Source organism: Choloepus didactylus, chromosome 26 (assembly GCF_015220235.1).
Source record: "Choloepus didactylus isolate mChoDid1 chromosome 26, mChoDid1.pri, whole genome shotgun sequence".
NCBI classification, from domain to species: domain Eukaryota; kingdom Metazoa; phylum Chordata; class Mammalia; order Pilosa; family Megalonychidae; genus Choloepus; species Choloepus didactylus.
In genome coordinates, this window is record NC_051332.1 from 13,170,041 (window position 1) to 13,190,404 (window position 20,364).

General features: G+C 32.1%; 2 pseudogenes; both read right to left on the reverse strand.

Moving 5' to 3' along the window:
- Positions 1 to 2,380: 2,380 nt before the first annotated feature.
- LOC119520813 lies at positions 2,381 to 3,304 on the reverse strand (annotated as a pseudogene).
- A 3,211-nt stretch (positions 3,305 to 6,515) lies between these two features.
- LOC119520773 lies at positions 6,516 to 7,430 on the reverse strand (annotated as a pseudogene).
- Between the last annotated feature and the right edge of the window lie 12,934 nt (positions 7,431 to 20,364).

The following is a 20,364-nucleotide window of genomic DNA, read 5'->3' on the forward strand; positions in this document are numbered from 1 at the left end:
ATTGTACCCTAAGCACATATCTCAAATGAGATTTTTTCTTCCTTGTCTAAGCACTGTGCCCATTCTATCATCTTAATTTGGGATGCCCCAAGGCCATTCAGTTTGAATGAGAAGTCTACACCACTTATCAGTGCTGTTTTCTGAGTCAATTTATTCACATTATGATTAACTGGTTTTAAAAGAAACTAAAAAATATTTAATTCTATATCTTAGACTTTGCATTTTAAGCACAGCTGTATTTCAATATAAAAAATAAATTTCTGATCTTAATTCTCTTGTAGTCTGCTTAAAAAAAGTCAATTATTTTCTATAAAATTCTGGTTTGCATTTTCTTCCTTTATACCTTCAAGTTTAACAAGCACTCAGACCACTTCTAAGATATCAGAGTCATGGGATATGCCAGATAATTAAGTTTTCAGACCTATGACTAACTATGAAGATGGTAGTGTATTGTAAGAATCGAAATTAAATTACAGCCAGGAATATTGTGTGCCTAAATCTGGGACAGCTCGCACTCTTGAGCTTCAGGGATTTCCCATCTGAATCCTAACATTTTTTTAAATTGTATATAGAAGAATAAAACTCCAAGGTATCCAGGATGTATATGAAAAAGTAATACTTAAAAAAGGAATTATTTTTCTAAGTAAAATATGTAAAAAATTTGAAATCAAATTATGTTAGGAATTTATAAAGGCACTGAAAAAAATCAAAGAAACAGGAAATAAAACATGCAATTAATATTAATATATAATAATATATGTTGATTTAATATAGTAAAAAGTATCAATTCACTAGCTAAGGGAAGAATTTAATTAAATAATTTTTGAAAATTACTATCCATCTAGAATGAACAAATATGGGCCTCTATCTTACACCTAAAAATAAACCGTTTAAAATGGGTTAAATATATAAAACTAAAAACTGCCATTAAGTAAGTAAAATTAAGGAGCTTTGAAAAAATTTATGACATATGTGTTGGAAAAGTAATAATATTAATTCTAAATAAAGATTTCTTATACATGGACAGAAAAGCAAACATCTAAATAGCCATATGAAATAGAAACATGATCAACGTGCACAAGAATGTGCAACTCACAGAGGATTATATCCTTTTCACCAAAAGCCAAATTGAGTGTCTAGATAAGCAAAAAATAAATGACAATGAGCAACATTTATGCCTATGACTGGCAAAATATGAAACTCTCATTTATTGCTATCAAATATGGGGTAAAGGGCATTTATTCAAATGATATTTTTATAAAATGACAGTTTTTTTGTTTGTATCTTTCAACAATACAAACACATGTAATTATAAATACAGTAGTTCTATTCTGTAGACTGAATTAAAAGCCCTAGTATGTTCAAATGGATATGTGAGTATGCTAATTGTTTTCTTCAAATGGCAAAGGAATGTTGTCAGTGTCCACCAAAAATGGAGATACATACATTTATATGTTTAGTTCAATGTAATATTTTTATTATACTAGAATAGAGCATGCATATGATCATAGAAGAAAGTTTAAGGTATCAGAGGTCTCATAGAAAGTCTTTCACTAGCCATCAAAATCAGTATTGAAGATTAAGGAGAGAACTCAAAAATAGCTATAATGAAAGTAATATAAAATAGCACTTTTATTTCAGAATATAGATATGGGTATTTTTTAAATCACACATTTTTATTTTGTATCAAGAAAATATATTTATTATGGTAAAAATAAAACATCACTCTAATTAATATAAATATAATTATCAGATCTGAATTATAGTTTCTCTGTTTCCTTGAGACTCACATAAATTTCTCCAGCAAAATTCATTTAATGCACATTTTCAATTTGTCCTTTGACTGAAAACCCTAAACGATAATACAGGAAAAATCATACCTTACATAAGTATAAAATATTGAGTGGGATCACCATATTTACTTTTCAAACAACTCATCCTCCACAGTGATGTAGAAATAAGCAACCTAATGCAGTGAAGGAATTACATTAAGGTACAGTATTCAGGAATTGTTGAGATCATAAGTAAATACAGGTTTGGTGTAGTTTTTGTTGTTTTTTTTGTTTGTTTGTTTGCTTTGATAAAAGTTGATACAGTGAAGTAACGATTTCTAAGCAATCATATTTCCTGACATATAAAAAACAGGTATAATCCAGGTTCTGAAAGCCATTCAAGAAGGGGATTGTCTATTGGATTCATAATTATAGGGATTACAGAAGCTTATATAATTATAGAAAAGCATAAAAATTTTGTCCAATGAATAATGAAGGAGAAGGTTCTTTTTCAAAATATTTTACTGGTATGTTGGAGTTAAAAATGAAGGCAAGGCAGGTATATATTTGTAGATTATATTTGCTATTAATACAAAAGAAGGAAACTTTTATTTTTTGATGAACTTTCCCTCAATCAACACCCGCATAGTCATTCTCATTGCCTTGTTTCTTAGACTGTATATTATGGGATTCAAGGATAGGGTACCATAGTGTAGAACACAGAAATTACAAGGTCAGAAATAGAAGAACATCCTGAATTTGGCTTTAGATAAGCAATGAAGCCTGTAAAGAGAAATAATACAACAACCACCAGGTATGGAAGGCAAGTGGAGTAGGCTTTTGACTGGCCTTCTGTGGATGGAATCTTCTTGGCAGTGGAGAAGATGTAGAAGTAGGAAACAAGGATGAAAATAAAACAGCAGAAATCCAACACTACATTGATGACAATGGGCACATATTCTCTTATTACATTTTCTGATCAAGAAATAGCTAATAACTGGGGAATGTCACAGAAGAACTGATGAACCACATTGGACTGACAGTAGGATATGGATAAGGTACAAGCTGTGTGCATCACAGAAATCAGACCCACACCCAGCCAAGACACAACTACCATCTGCACATGTGTCCATTTTCATGATGACTTCATAGTGCAGAGGATGGCAGATGGCAGCATAGCAGTCAAAGAACATAAATGTGAGAAGGAACAGCTCAGCAGTTGCTGAAAATATCACCAGAAAGACTTGGATGACACAGCCAAAGAATGAAATTTATTTATTGTGGGTCAAAGAATTGACAATGGATTTTGGGATTGTAACTGAAATGAGGCAGAAATCCAAGAAGGATAAATTCTTCAATAAAAAATACATAGGTGTGTGGAGGTGCTGGTCTATAGATGTGGTCATGATAATGAGGACATTCCCCATCAGGGCACACAAGTAAATAATTGAGAAGAGCACTGAGTGCAAAATGTACACATTTTGATTTGTAGAAAATCCCATTAGAATAAATTCAGTCATAACCGTGAGATTTATCAATCATCTTTGACAGTCTATTTTTAAAAAAAAAATAAAGCATCATCAATAAGAAGTCTTTCAATATTAAATATATACACGGTAATCACAAAATCAACTTACCCAAAATTTCCTTACTTCATTCAGTGTATTGATTCTCAGTCATTCCTAGTTAATTTAGTTTTATTGAGTCAATTTAGCTTCAGTACACATAAATCTGCTGTTATAATACTCTCCAAATATATTCTGTGAAAAATGCTGAATTACTGAAAAGATTCCATGGACCATGCAAAACCTCCCCAATTATGTAGATAAAACCAAATGACAAACTAACAGCTGCTAAATACCCTTGCTGTCCCTACATACTCTCCAATGACTAATGCAACTTCAGATTCTACATACCATCCTAGGCATTCAAAAGTAAACAATTCTGAGAAAAAAATGAAAAAAAATATTTTTGAAATTCCTCATGTACTCTATAAAATCTTTAACTTGATTGTTCTCTACAGAACATTCAGTTTAGAGTGGTTCTCATAATTTGAAATTTTAATGTCTTTTAGATGATTGCTGGCTTTATTTTTTCTCCTTCATCATACCCCATTTTTTTTCATTTATCTATTATACCTCTACTTCTATAAGGCTCATCACCTGGTTGCTGTAGCTATCAAAGTTCCTACAATATATGAGCTGAGACTGTTGGCCTCATATACCACAAATTAATTTTATTTATTAGCTTCCATTTGACATTTCCCTGTATATAATAGGATTAGTAATTATGTTTTCCCCACAAGCTCTTTATTCTCTTTCTATTCACACTTCAATTATTTCAGCTCTTGAATTATCTACTGTACATCTGAAATATTAAAACTATTGTATAACAACTTTCATGTGACTCACACTCCCAATTACCCTGCTTTATGTTTCTTTATCCTCTCATAAGATTAATATAAATATTTTAGCAGGGGAGAAGGGATGACACAAGGTTGTGGCTTAATTCATATGGTCTCAATGTGATGAATTAGTGCAGACAAAGATTCCTTTGCAGTAATAAGTTGATGCCTCTATTTACCAGTTTCTTTTCTTTCTGTAATCTTCATGTGAATTTCACCTTCCCATACTCTCCCTTTTAACTCCCTGTAAAGAGCATGCTCATTCTCTCTCCTTTGTGGAGGGTAGTGAAAAAATTCCAGAATATTTGTTGGTCATTGATTTAAAAATTATAATAATTTATCAGTTTATTAGGGGAAGAAATTCTACATATTTTATTAAAGAGAAAAATAAATAAGGACAAGGATATATTCCAGTCAAATATGTAACAATTTTTGCGTGATTTAAATTTTTAATAATAGTAAAATATGCTGCTGTTCTTCTTTAAAAACTATCATAAATTAATCATAAAGAAATCAACCATAATTCCTGCATATTTGAGTAAAATATTCATGGTCATAGGTGGATTGATTTCTAATTTATCCATACCTATCTGCCTTTTTTGGTGTAAGGAAAGTAAAATGGTCAGAGAAAATTATCTCAAAGATAGGGACTTTAGTGATGCTATCTGACTCAGTAATTGCCAATAATATTTTACAGGCTGAAAATCATACCTCCTTCTGTCAGAAAACAATATCATTATTTTAAATTTCCTTCCTTCATTACTTCTCAGCTATGATTTTTTAATCACTACCATTCCATTTAATATTAAACACACAGCTTATTAAGCTAAATATTAAAATACATAACTAAAATTTTTAAATACTATTGTATTCTTCAGGTTACCTTTATATCTGAAAGTGAATTTACTTCTAAAAATAGTGACATTAGCATTCCTGCAGACCTGGTACATGAAGATTCCATCTGTGTTCTGAGGATTGCTACTAGAAAAACATGTCACTGATCACAAAGACAGAGATTGTCAACTTTCATTACACTACAGGTAATAGAATGTGTTGATTTCTTTGAAAACTCACATGATGCTTCCATAATCTGGATCCATTATGGTCTGTGTTGTCAGAAACTAGGGAGCTCAAAAGTATGATCATTTTGCCTCAGGTTCTGGTATCCCATGAGCTCAAACATTGTTTAAAAATTAAATTTATCAAACTGTTTGATTCCAATGGGAAAATAGTGTTTCCTTTGTCTACATTGACTTTCTTAATTGGTATCAGCTCATAATAAAATCTAACTGAGTAATAAGTGAAAGCATTATGTCATATATTTTTTTTCTGTCACTGGTTTTCATGGCTATGGATTTAACTATAATTAACTGCAGGTTCCAATTATTCATTCATCATAGAGTGACCAAAAGAGGTCAGTGCAGCCCTCTGAAGCAAGTAGATCCTAAAATGTGATGAGTGAAAGAGGAAATTGTGGGCTAATCACACTGTTGATCCTGGGAAATATCTTTTATTTGCATCATTACTGGGAGGAAAACTGCATATTATTTTAATAGAGGAGGGAAATGAATCAACTTATATTTGAACTTGACCACTCTTTCACAGAATTAGACTAAGGAAGCTGACTGTAAAGGAGGGCAGAAAAGCATTTCATGGCTCCTATTGTGAGGTTGTGGAGTTGATTAGGCTTGGACAAAGGAGTTGGTGGCACAGTTTGGAGTGAAGTTCAACTTCTGAGTTTATTTTCTACTGTGAAGCCTAAAATACCTCTTTAGATTTAGCAATAATTTATTCTATTTTTATGCTTAGCATACACTATTGGAATGAAATATTTGTCCAGATAAAGAAATTATTTTGCAACTTTAATTTTTGAGAGAAAATAGGTTTCTTTGTTTCCTTTAGTGTTCCTTTTAATGATTTTATTAGTATGGCCATAGATTTGATATCCACAGTACATTGTTAATGTAAGTGAATAAAAATTATTTAACATAAGTACATGTAAGTGTGGCAAGTTTTAAAATGTCAACTTGGAGGAATCAAGCATTTCTCATGCATTTGCATCTGCATCCTCATGTTGCACAACTCAATCAGTTCTTATCCTCACTGGGTCTCCATATGCACCTCAGCTAGGTTGGGGCAGGAGATGTTGTGCCTTTTCTCAGACCTAGATTTTCCAAGAACAAGGGTGCTGAAATCAGACATTCCATGGACTGGGTATGGCTCTCATTCAGATAAAAATGCATTTGCCAACTACTGCTGTGAGATCCACCTGGTCCCCCAGGACTTAGGCTACCAAAAAGTTTACATTGATATCCTTGCATGAGGCTGGCAGGTAGTTTCTAAACCCACATTTCCCCCCACAGGGCAAGAGTGTAGATGTGAGATGTGCAGTCTTCCAACATGCTGTCAGTGATATAGCTGGAACCAAGATGGGATTTGTAGTAACTTTTTTCTTCAAAGGTATTGACAGTCCAAGCAATGACCTGAATTCCTTTAGTTGATGACTTCTTCCAGTAGGCTGGGGATACAAAATCCTTTTGCATAAGGAAAGCTGAAATTCTCCATAAGTACAAGATATGCATGCTCCAATTGAGCATAATGTCGATTATGACAAGCAGGGACTGCTTCCAGAAACAATCAAAGCAGGATGTCCCATCTCCTGTGTAGCTGAGGCTCCATGGTCAATGAATTAAAACCATTACTACATTCTGATCAGTTTGTCTCATCTTAGAGATAACTTCAGCAAGAAAGAGCAGATGATACTATTATTGTATACTTGAGGAAACTCCATATAAACTTTTTTTTTAGAGCATCAGCAGCCTTAACCTGTGATTAGCTGCAGGATTAAGTTTCCTAATTTGTTCAAATGTCAAATCACAAAACTGACCAGTCCCATCAGTCATCCGGTCTATTGTGCTGTCATGTATTAAGACAGGAATTCCATCAAACATAAACTCAATGTCCAGCTCCACACCAGTTACTCCATTCTTAGCTGCTGAATGGCTGCCAGGGTGTTCTCATGCACATCATGCCCACCACCATGGTGGGCAGTGGTGGGAGATGTGACCTTGGGGCTTGAGCACCAGTAGGGCCCTGTGTGAAGGCACAGGCTCAAAGCTGAAGAAGTGCAGCAGGATGTAGAATCTGCTGGTGAGGAGGCAGGAATTGAAGGGGCTGTGTGTAACCACCAGCACCAACACCAGCAGAAAGGAGAAGGGGCCCAGTAGGCCCCCCTGCTCCTCCCACAGCCACATGCCTGCACCTGCACCAGCATGGATGGGAGTCCCAGACCCACTGAGCTCCCAGGACTGGAGGGTAAAAGTTGAGGGTGAGAGCCTAAGGTGCTCACTGCAGCTAGAAGAATATAGTTTTAAACCTATTATTTTACAACCAACAAAATAATGTTCCAAGTTGAAGGGTCAAAGCAAAAAACAAGCAACCCTATATAGATATGTGGCAATTCTACCCACTAAGCTGCTTTGATTTTGTGAAGAAATTACGTTGGAAATTGATTTTCCTTAGAATATGAATGTCCCCCCCCCCATTCCTTCCCCCAACACAGGTATCTGTGTTTGGGGCTCATCCCAATAAAATTCACCATCATTAGTATTTTCCTTTTATTCCCCCTGTTACTGAATGATCTCATAAAAGTCTCTCTATTTATGAATATTTGGAATTCCACAAAAATGTGCTATAGTGTACTAGTTTTAGATCTGTTTATAACAAAAAGCTTCAGTTTTCACCAGGTGTTTCTTTTTAACTCTTTTCCTATGTTCTGAGGAATGTTCTTATGATTTAGTTCTTTTGATATCTTTCCTCACTTTCCTTTTCCTTTAATTTTATTATCATGTTTTCCTTCATTGATATCATTTTCCAATCTTTCTCATTAGGCTCCAATTTCTTTATTACTTAGCTTTGTTCTTCATGGAGAGTACCTCATCTGTTCTTCCAAAATTCCTATGAAGTGATTTTAACACTGTTACAGTATTTTAGAAGATAAAAGCAGCTCTTGTTTTATCATTTGGACAGAAATTTACCAAATAAGGAGAACTTTGATTCCAATTTGTTCCCCTATTTGTGCTGTTAACCTTGACTACCATTTTAAGATGTTGTCTGCCAGGTTACTCAACTGTAAACTTACTGTTTCTTCTTGTAATTAATAAGTACTTTGTAGAAAGACTTCATATTTTCTTCAAATGCTATGCAATATGCTTGGCAATTTCTTGTAGATCACTTGTAAGGTTCGGCTATTGTTTCCTCAGATTTGTATATTTTCTATATGACTTTCATATTTAATTTTCAACTTCAAATGGTTGTGAATGTTTTCTTCATATGATATAAGTGACCCCCATTCATGTTTAAACTGCAAGGCCACATCTGATTGCCACTGATGACTTCTTAATTGTGCAAGTCATCAAATTACAGATCCAAATTTTAACAGGCACATAGCACTGCCATATGTGAACATTGAGCATGCCAATATCTACCAGTGATTTCATTAGATTTTTTACTTAAGCAACAATCTGTTTGCAGGTAAAGTTCCACATAGTTCTTTTCAAATCTTTATGGCCAATCATTTCTTTAATTATGGCACTTTTTTAGCTTTTGAAATAATTTTAAACAGATAGAATATAGTCCCTTATATTCCAAGTTCAGCAATGCAAAATATGGATTTGCACATTGAAAAACCATTTTAACAAATCTCAACAAAATAGTTGGAAAGCATTAACACTTATAATTAACATGAAATTCCTTATGATCCCATAAAAGAGTCAACAATATAAAACACTGTAATTACTCAAAATAAGAAAAAATCTGAAGTCAATATAATCATATGATTACTATAAAATAAATTTCATTCAACAACACTTTGAGGTATTTAATATTTTACTAAATTACTAGAATATTTTAAAAATTCAATATACAACTGTACTTGACAAAAATGTTTGTTCTGAATATTGTTTCAATAAGTGTTTAAAGCATGGTCTAATATATTTTTTATTCAAAGTATTGGAAAAATTAAAAAATGGATAAAGAAAAAATTTATTCAAGGTATTGGATAAAAAGTGCAACACTTTTGTAAGTTAAATTTGAATAGTGGCATTTATATTAAAAATCATAAATAATTTCAAAGCCAGAAATTTATGAGTTTCAATCTTTTAAAATGAAAAATTACAGTATGGCAAATGTCAATATTTCACAAGATCAATATTTTTTTATTTCCAGTAATTCATAGATGTTTTCCATGTCAAAATCTGTATTTGACAGAAGTCAAGGTCAAAGATGAATATTGCTGTCTTTGGAAAACTGTTTGAGCAAGAGCTAATAGTATCTTAAATATAACTAGAAAAATGTTTTTTTATTCTGATAACTTTATCAGTACCTATTCATGTATTTACTATCACAGAAGGCAAATCAACTCAATTAGCCAAATTAACATCTAGACAGCTTCTTTGTCAACTTAGGTTAGGGAGAAGGGGAGCTATTGTGAGAGTATTTTTCCCAACATTTTATTCTTTCCTCATAGTGTTTACACTTCTTCAAGTGTACATTAAATGATAATGCCATTTTTGGTAGTACATACTTGATTATCTCTGTTGATGTGAGAAATTAGATAATGTGCATTTAATTTATCATCATAAACTTAAGTATACTCTGACAAAACATTTCATTTAAATACTCAGACCTATATGTAATTTAATAACTGAAAGTAATACAAACTTAAAGTATCATGTGATGTTATGAATGCTATTCAACAAATATCTCTGGAAAGATACGTATTATTATATAATCTTATATACATTATTTTGTTTTTATCATTATTAACTAATTTTCTCTTAATTGCACTCAAAATATTTTAATATTTAATAGGTTTTTTAAAGTGTTTAGTGATGCTTTGTTATTGAAATTAGTATCTTTCACAAACATAATTAGCTTATTAGTGGCTTTGCTTTTGCAATAAATATAGTTTTATATATTTAAAGAATGTTAGAATTTCCATATATCATTCATATATATTGTTTTCATGCATGTTATATCTAGAACTATTTTCTATAGAAGAAATTATTATGCAGATGCTAACTACAAATCACAATGCCATGTCTTATATATACTACTGTCATTACTCTCTACTGAAATTCTCATGCTGATTAAACTAGGTGACAATCTCTGTGAAGCCATAATCTTCCATCACACAAATGTTAAGGCTATCAATGATATTGACAAAGAAAGTTACTAGCCTTCAAAGCCTAAAGAAGGTAACTGAAGCCAAATAAAGAATTTTGGTTGAATACTGAAGCTTAAATAATATATTTTTTTCCATCTTGAAAAAGAGCTACTAACTTATGTGCATTAATCTTGTATCCTGCTACTTTGCTAAATTTGTTTATTAGCTCTAGTAGGTGTATCATCGATTTCTCAGGGTTTTCTAGATATAAGATCATATCATCTGCAAACAATGACAGTTTTACTTCTTCTTTTCCAATTTGGATGCCTTTTATTTCTTTGTCTTGCCGGATTGCCCTGGCTAGCACTTCCAGAACAATGTTGAATAACAGTGGTGACAGCGGGCATCCTTGTCTTGTTCCTGATCTTAGAGGGAAGGCTTTCAGTCTCTCACCATTGAGTACTATGCTGGCTGTGGGTTTTTCATATATGCTCTTTATCATGTTGAGGAAGTTTCCTTCAATTCCTACCTTTTGAAGTGTTTTTATCAAAAAGGGATGTTGGATTTTGTCAAATGAAGGGAAAGTTAAAAAAAAAAAAAAGAAAGAAAAAAGACAAACAAGGAAAAAAAAAAAAAAAGATGTAGTGCCCCCTTGAGGAGCCTGTGGAGAATGCAGGGGTATTTGCCTACCCCACCTTCATGGTTGCTAACATGACCACAGACATAGGGGACTGGTGGTTTGATGGGTTGAGCCCTCTACCATAAGTTTTACCCTTGGGAAGACGGTTGCTGCAAAGGAGAGGCTAGGCCTCCCTGTATTTGTGCCTAAGAGTCTCCTCCTGAATGCCTCTTTGTTGCTCAGATGTGGCCCTCTCTCTCCGGCTAAGCCAACTTGAAAGGTGAAATCACTGCCCTCCCCCCTACGTGGGATCAGACACCCAGGGAAGTGAATCTCCCTGGCAACGTGGAATATGACTCCCGGGGAGGAATGTAGACCCGGCATCGTGGGATGGAGAACATCTTCTTGACCTAAAGGGGGATGTGAAAGGAAATGAAATAAGCTTCAGTGGCAGAGAGATTCCAAAACGAGCCGAGAGATCACTCTGGTGGGCACTCTTATGCACACTTTAGACAACCTTTTTTAGGTTCTAAAGAATTGGGGTAGCTGGTGGTGGATACCTGAAACTATTAAACTACAACCCAGAACCCATGAATCTCGAAGACAGTCGTATAAAAATGTAGCTTATGAGGGGTGACAGTGGGATTGGGAATGCCATAAGGACCAAACTCCACTTTGTCTAGTTTATGGATGGATGTGTAGAAAAGTAGGGGAAGCAAAGAAACAGACAAAGGTACCCAGTGTTCTTTTTTACTTCAATTGCTCTTTTTCACTCTAATTATTATTCTTGTTATTTTTGTGTGTGTGCTAATGAAGGTGTCAGGGATTGATTTAGGTGATGAATGTACAACTATGTAATGGTACTGTAAACAATCGAAAGTACAATTTGTTTTGTATGACTGCGTGGTATGTGAATATATCTCAATAAAATGATGATAAAAAAAAATACAAAAAAAAAAAAAAAGAAAAAGAAAAAGAGCTACTAAAATGGGAGTCAGCAGAGGAAAAATCTGGCAGGAAAGTCTATACTCATTTCCATTTGATATACAGAATCAAAAAGAGAGGATATTTTAGAGATATTAGAATATAAAATCAACTATATTCCATTATTATTAAAACTGAATTTAAAAGAAGGTGAATGAGTATATGTAATTATAGAACAACGCACAGGCAAACCTAATGCTAAATTTGAATATTATTGAGATCTTTAATGCTGGTACCTTTTGAAGATAACTGATATCTCTTTTTTTAATTTATTTTAAAAACCCAGGCATGTGTAAGTGATAATAGGGTCTAAAAATATAATATATATCATCCTCAAAAACTGAAGCCAATTATTTCTAAAGAATAAATATTTGGAAAATAATAAAATCTATAGCTTTTTAATATACCAATGGGTAGAATTAGCTGAGAGAAATCACTGAGTTAGTTTCTAACACCTCTACCATCCTTCATTTCCTTGTGCCAGAATTTGAACAAGCAGTGCCTAAAGTAAATTCTGACAAACCACATGTCAAACAATTCTCTATTTGTCAGTTATTTGTAAAACTCAGAGAAAATAGAGAATTAAAAATGGTATCTGTTTTTAACATGTTAGAATTAAAAATAGTATATATATTTTAAATGTTGAGTAAGAAATAGATGGCAAGGATAAATTAAAAAGAATAAGAAACTAATTGCCCGAACCTATTCAAATTTTATAAAAAAGAACAACTTTTTTATGTTTCATTCATATTGAAATGATATAAACAAACTAGAGTAGTAAATGTTAAAATTTATTTAGGGGGAGGAAAACCACATAACTCTTAGGATGAGTAAATTTCCCAATAAGAGGTGCCCCTCCTTTTTTTTTCTCTCCAATGACATTTATTAATATACTTATGAAACAGAAGTAAAATTTTATTGTCCATTGTGCCAATTATGAGATTTAGGTAACAGAAAGAACTCACAAAACTATAAATATATACCCAAAATATTTGTAACAGGAAGATAATATATTGTTTCAGGGTAGAAAGCTTAATGCAACATTTGGGAGGTAGAAACCATCCAGGCACAAGTTTCAGTGACAATTCTCAGTCCCTCAGGACTTCTTTCCTATTGGAGCACAAACCAAGATGCCTGGGAGATATTTAGTCTCAAGGAAGTCACAGTCTCATTCTTTTATGATTCCAGTCATATAGCCAAAACCAGGAAGTGTGAACAGGTTCAAGAAACAGAATCCAAGGTAGCCTAACAGAAAACAGGGACAAAACACCATTATGCACATTTTCTATGCCATTTTCTGAAGCTGTCATGTTTTGGACCCACATATGACTTCATTATTAACTAGTAGATTTCATTCCACTTTGGCCTAAGACTGGCACCATGTTTCCAGGTAACACTGCAGTTAATCACAGAGTTGCAAGAGACCAGCTTAGATTAGCCCTCTACTTAAATAAATGTTAAGAGGTGAATAACTATCCCAGAGAAAATATGTTTATTTTCTTTTCTTAAAAGCTTTCTAGTGATGAACTTCTCCAAACCTGTCTTCATGGCCTTGTTTCTAAGGCTGTATGTGATGGGATTAAGGGAAGGGGACAACATAATATACAAAGCAGATAGAGTGAGAGCAGTGAATGACTTAGATGCTAAAATGACTTTTAGGTAAGTTGTTAAAGCAGTTGTGAAGAAAAGTGAAACAATCAAGTCTGGGACAAGTGGAATAGGATTTTGACTGTCCCTGTGTGGAAGGAATCTTTCTGACAGTAGAGAAGATGGAGATGTATGAGATGGGGATGCAGATAAAGCAGCCAAAATTCACTACTGCAGTAATTAAAAAGAGCAAAATTTCTGAAGCTATATATTCTGAACTTGAAATAGCCAACAACTGGGAATATCACAGAAGAAATGCTGTAATTTGTTGACCCCACAGTAAGAAAAATAAACAGTGTTTGCTATGTGTATAACCAATATTAAGCTGCCACTGAGTCAGCACATGGCTGCCATCTGCACACACATGTCCCTGTTCATGATGACTTCCTAGTGCAAAGGATGGCAGATGGCAGCATAGTGGCTGATGGACATTGCCATGAGAAGGAACAGCCCTGTCACTCCTGAAAAAAGCACCAGAAAGATCTGGACAATACATCCAAGGAATGAGATGTAGTTGCTCTGTGTCAAGGAGTTGACATCAGTTTTGTGCACAGCTGTAGAAATGAGGCAAAGATCAATGACAGACAGATTCCTTAGGCAGAAGTACATGGGTGTGTGGAACCATGGGTCCAGGGAGGTTACAGTGATGATGAAGCCATTTCCCATCAGGGCTGCCAGGTAAATTACTATAAAAACTACAGCTTGTGGTAACTGAAGCTTCCATAGGCTGGCAAAACCCAAGAGAAGAAATTCTGTCACCACTGAGATATTATTCTTACAATATTCTACAATAAAAAAGAAAAAATAAGTTATTATTTATGAGATCAAGACTTCTGAGTGTTCTTATTTAATGTTCATCAGGATCTAATCAATGTTTGCTGCCAAGGTGAATGTGTGTGTTTGCATATATGTGTGTTTGAGAGTATGTATTGGTTTGTGAGTAACTGAGAATGTGTTTGTGGCACAAATATGACATTAACAGTAAATTCCTACATGAAAATCCAGTTTATTACTCATGTTCCATAAGTGCTCTGTTTTATCATGCTTTTTCTTACTATTTATGAACATCTAAATATTTTGATTCTATTCAGCCATACAAAGAAATTAATTATCGTGCTATTCACTCATCACCAGATGGTAATGAAACCTAACCTGTGTGGCAGAAAGAAGGATATTAATTTATGTGTGACAGGGAAGAACAACAGATTTGTACTCTCATGTCTACCCATGGCATAGACTATTCCCATAAGGATTTGCAATTTCTGTTTGTCAATTAATAGTTTATTTGATTTATAAGTATCTTTTATTTTTCATTATTTGTCTTATGAATATATCTAATGAAGTCCTCAACATTCTTCTGACTTTGAATTAAATTTCTTTCTCCTCTATTTTAACTTCTCTTACATCTTCTGAGATTTTTAGAATATCAAATTTTTAGAATATTGTTATATCAGCTAAGTGTCATATTCCAAAAGTCACATCCTTGGGGTCTTAATTCCTCTATGCTCTCTCTTTTCTGTCTGATTCCTTTCAGTTATCTACTTTCACATTTATGTCATAATTTCATACATCCTTAAAATCATATGCATTTCTATAACTATGTGTATCCACATCAGTTTTAATTTGACATAACAGTGCTATTCAATATAAGGAAATGGAAAGGAATATATTTCTAAATACAAATCTGTCTTTATTTACTTTCTCTGTATTCTAATTTCTAATTCTCCTGTTTCTGAATCTCTGATGGACAGTTTACATAACCCATCTGTCAGTTCCCCCAATTTTATTGTCTAAATAAAATTGTATATTAAATGAATAATTCTACACATTTTTCTACTTTATTTACACATGTGAAAACTTTTTGGAAGGGAACATTTGAAAACAGTTTATAAAAGTGTATATATTTATGCTTATATGCTAGCATTATAATTTTCTAATACTACAGTTGAAAATAATTTCTCAATGTCTAAGTCTTTCTCCACAATTAACAATCTTTCTCTACCTATTTAAAAATTCAGTGAATGCAACTTATTGCACAATTATGAAGATTGTGCAAATGTGAAAAATTCACTCTAAAATGTGGAAAGCAGCTCACCCCTGGTCATTTAAAATTACCATGTAAGCAGCAATAAGCTTTTGATATTATTCTTTCTCCCATTCTTTATTGCAAAATTATACTTATATGCTCTTTCATTTAAATCTAACCTCTTTAAGTTGTGTCTTTTGTGTATACTTGCCCCAGCATTCCTATCTTTTCTTCCAATACTTTGCATTCATTTTCTATACATCTTGATTTTATAGTTTAAATAACAGAAATTGATGTAAAATAAATGAACTTATGAACTATTGTGACTGTGTCTTTGGAAGAAAGCAATATTTTTGCTCTCATACTGTATTGGAACAAAATCCATCAAAACCATTTTTTCCTTAAGTATTTCCATTTAAGAATTATCAATCCTTCAAGTATGGGAAAGGATTTATTGCTGAATTTTATAATGGGATATCTTAATTGTCTTTGTACAGGCTCTAAACACAAAGAATTCTTTATGGTTCCCAGATTATTTTGTTTCAAAACAAAAACTATTTTGACAATATCCTAATCATCATATAGATCAATTAGAAGAAGAATTGATCAATGATACTGTACCCTAAAATACAAATATATTAACATTTAAATATCAACATTTTACAAATTAATCATAACTTTTAAGTTCCTAATTCATTTTTTCTTCAAACTTTAATAGATTCTTCTCATAATTAAAATAAACTTTAACATTTTCATCATTTTTATTTATCATTTGCAGTTTGTTAAGCACACTGTTCTTTATTAAAATACAGATACATATTATGGAAATAACTGTTTCAAAGTCTTATACATCCCTGAACAAGACTGTGACAACACAACCCCATAAAATAAATACTTTCTGAGCACATAGAGTATGAACTAAAATAGTATTTTTATTCTATGTATCCCATTTAGAAGAGGCAAATATCCTCTGATTTTAAAACAAATATTTAATCACTCTAGACTTTTTTCTTTCAAACCTATGACTTTATATATGTAATTATAAAAAGCAACCAGAAAAATTAAAAATTAATACTCCCTGAAAAATCAATCTGTCATGTGGAAGTAATCAACAGGTTTATGATTTAGTTTCTGGTACAATTATTAAGCATTAAATCCAGGTGGACAATGTTAAATCTGGCTTTTGAATATTTAGAAACTCATTCCATAAGAAGCACTTTGCCTCTTGGATCTTGATGTTAGCAAAGAGAAATATTTGGTCAGAATAAACTCAACAAGGATAGTGGTGGTTTAATTTATTTAACCTTCCCTAAAATGCTTGAACTCCTAAATATTCCAAATGGAATTATTGGCACTGCAGTTGTAATTGACTTGCCAAATGTCTTCTTATATGTGGAATTCTCTTGCATGTAGGAATGGAGTATCATAATTGGTTGTTACTCATAAGTGACTTTAAACATACACAGATAATTATGATTCTTTATAATTAGTGAGACAACATAAAAATGTATTGTTCCAAACATTCCTCCAATCTTAATGGAGAAAGGGCCACATGTCTGACACACTCTCAAATCCAATTACTTCAATAACAGCACAATTCCATGTTACCAAAATTAGTTGCAACCACAAACTTGATTTCTTCTGTAAAGCTCTACTGGCTACTATGATTCTAATGGGTTTCTAGTCTATCAATAAAATAAGTATCAAAAAAATTTAAAAAAGTCTCCACAACATACACACAGTGAGACATATTAAAGATAATTTAACCAACTAAGCATAAGTTAACTTATACTTTGATATAGATAAACTGCTTAAAAAAGTAGTCAATATTTGTTAAGTGTTCAATACTACAGAGAAGAGTATGCTTACAAATTCCTTGAGACTGATTACAATGTAAACACGTATCAATTTCAGTGTCTGAAAGATTCCAAATGGATAATATGTTGTTGGATAAAGTTTTAAAAAGTTGAAACATATATAAATTGAAACAGTATATACTTGAGTGAAGGTATTTGTTTAATTAAACTGCTACCAACATGAATGCATTTATACTATATTTATCATATATTTTGAAACTTGTAATAATAATGTTTTGTGTCAGGGAGACAATGAAAGATTTGCAAATCCTCTTTTGAAAGACTCAAAATCTGGGTAAAAGTTTATGTGTTAACTTAAAATCATTGAATAGAATTAGAAATTAAAAGCATAAAAAGGTATGAAAAATATATTACTCAAAATGTAATCCATTAGCAAACCAATGAGGATGGAAATTTAATGAAACATTCAGTATAAACTGAACATTCTTTAAACAAAGACATATGAGTTAAGATTGAAATCTTCTAGGAGAATTGACCCCTTTAACATTATTCAATGCCCCCATATATCCCTGAAAATTTTCCTCATCATAAATTCTAATTTCTCAAATTTAATATACCTACTCCAACTTTTTTTTTGGTTAGGGTTAGCCTGGCATATCTTTCTCCATCACATTGCTTTTACTACTCTTTCTCTTTATAATTAAGTTTGGTTTCTTATAGATAACATAGAGATGTGTCTTGTTTCATTGTCCAGACTGAAAATCCCCTTATTTTAACTGGTGTATTTTACCATTGAAATTTAAAGTAGTTATTGATAAACTTAAATTAATATTTACCATTTTTTTGTAAATGTTTTATATTTGTTTCATGTCTTTTTTGTCATCCATTTCACTGTCTTCTCTGGTCTAAGTGAGCCTTGATATGATTTCATTCACTCTCCTTTCTAGCATATAAATTATGCCTTTTAAAAAATATGTACCTTGCCTTAGAGTTTCCAATACACATTTGCAAATAATCTATGCCCACTTTCAAATATTGTTATACATCATCTTGGATAATGTATGCACCATAAAACATAGCAATTCTAATTTCTCTTTCATCCTTTTCACACTATTTCCTAAATTTCAATTATTTATGTGCCATAATTTCATGGTACATTATTATTATTGCTTTTAACAAACACTTATCTTTTAGATCAATTACTAATAAAAAGAATAAAATAATTTTACATTCATTCATGGCTTTTCTGATGTTATTGCTTGGTTTATGTGGATTAAATATTATGAACTATAATATTCTCCTTCACTCTGAATAAGTGTGCCAGTATAATTGCAAAAGTAAAATTATTCACTTTTTTTTGAGAAAAAATATTTATCCTTCACCTGGAAGGTTATTTCACTAAATATGGAATTCTAGGTTGGTTGTTTCATTGTTGTTATTGCTTTCTTACTTTAAACAATTTAAATATTTTGCCTTTCATGGTTTCTGATGAGAAATCCAATGTAATTCTTCACATTTTTTAAGTAATGATTTTGTTCCTATGATATTTCAAAATTGTTGTTTTGTGTTTCTGAAATACAATGTTTAATTGAATATTATTTTGGTAATTATTCTCTGATGTTCTCTGAGATACTTGTATTTTTATTCTGTATTAGCAATTAATTTCAGAAAATGTTTGGTCATTATTATTTCAAATATTTTCTGCTCTGTTCTTTCTTCCTTAACCTTGTATTATTCTGATTACACTCTTTAAAATTGATCCACAATTCTTGGATGTTTCATTACATATTTCTTAAATCACTTTTTTCTGTTTGTATATCAATATGGGGAAACTCAATTGATATATCTCAAGATTACTGATATTTTCCTCAGTCAAATTCAATCTACTGCTGAACCCATCAAAAGCATTCTTCACTCTTTACTCTTAACATTATTTTTGGTTTATAATGTTTTTTGGTTTACTGCATTACTTTTTATTCTTTTTAGAGTTTCAATCTCTATACTTATAAATCCAATCTGTTCTACTTTTCTCATTTTTCCATTAGATCCCTTAATATATTAATCATGATTGTTTTAAATTCTGTCTGATAATACTAACATATGACCTACAAGCATGCTTAAAATATATCTTAAATATAGAAAATCTCAGGTAAAATATAGAGTTTTAGCAAAGAAAGAGAAGACATAAGTAAGAACCAAGTGGAAGTTTTAGAACATAAAACTATACTAAGGAAGCTTAAAATCACTGGAAGGGCTCAACTACAAATGCAAGAGACAGGGTAAAGAATTGGTGAATTTAAGATAAAACAATAAAAATTACCTAATATCACAACACAGAGAAAATAAAGTGATGAAATATATTGAACATCAAGCTTCTCTTAATTGTAAGTAATGGACTAATATTCATAATATTGAGACTTGAAAGAAGAGAAAAAGTGTTAGGCTGAAAACTTATTTGTATAAATAATGGCATGAAGTACCCCCAGATTTGTAGAGACATAAGCCAACAGAAACAAGAATATTAGAAAACATCAAGGAGGATAAATCCAAAGAATTCCACATAGAGGCACATCATAAACAACTTCTCAAAAGTAAAACAAAGAAGCATGAGAGAAATAGCACTTTATCTGTAGGTATAAAGTTATTCAAATGAGAGTGACTCTCATTAAGAATTGTAGAGGCCATAAGACAGTAACACAGCATTTAATAAATGCAAACAAATAATATCTGTCCACCAAGTATTCCATAACCAATGAAAATATCTTTTAAAAATAATGGGAAACAAGACATTCTAATATGAAGACCATTAGAATGCACCACCAACAGGTCTTTAAGAAAATAATCACTAAAGAACAGTATATTAACAGAAAGGAAATGATAAGCAATGTTGGAACATCAGGAAGGAAAAGTAAACTGGCCTGTAAATATT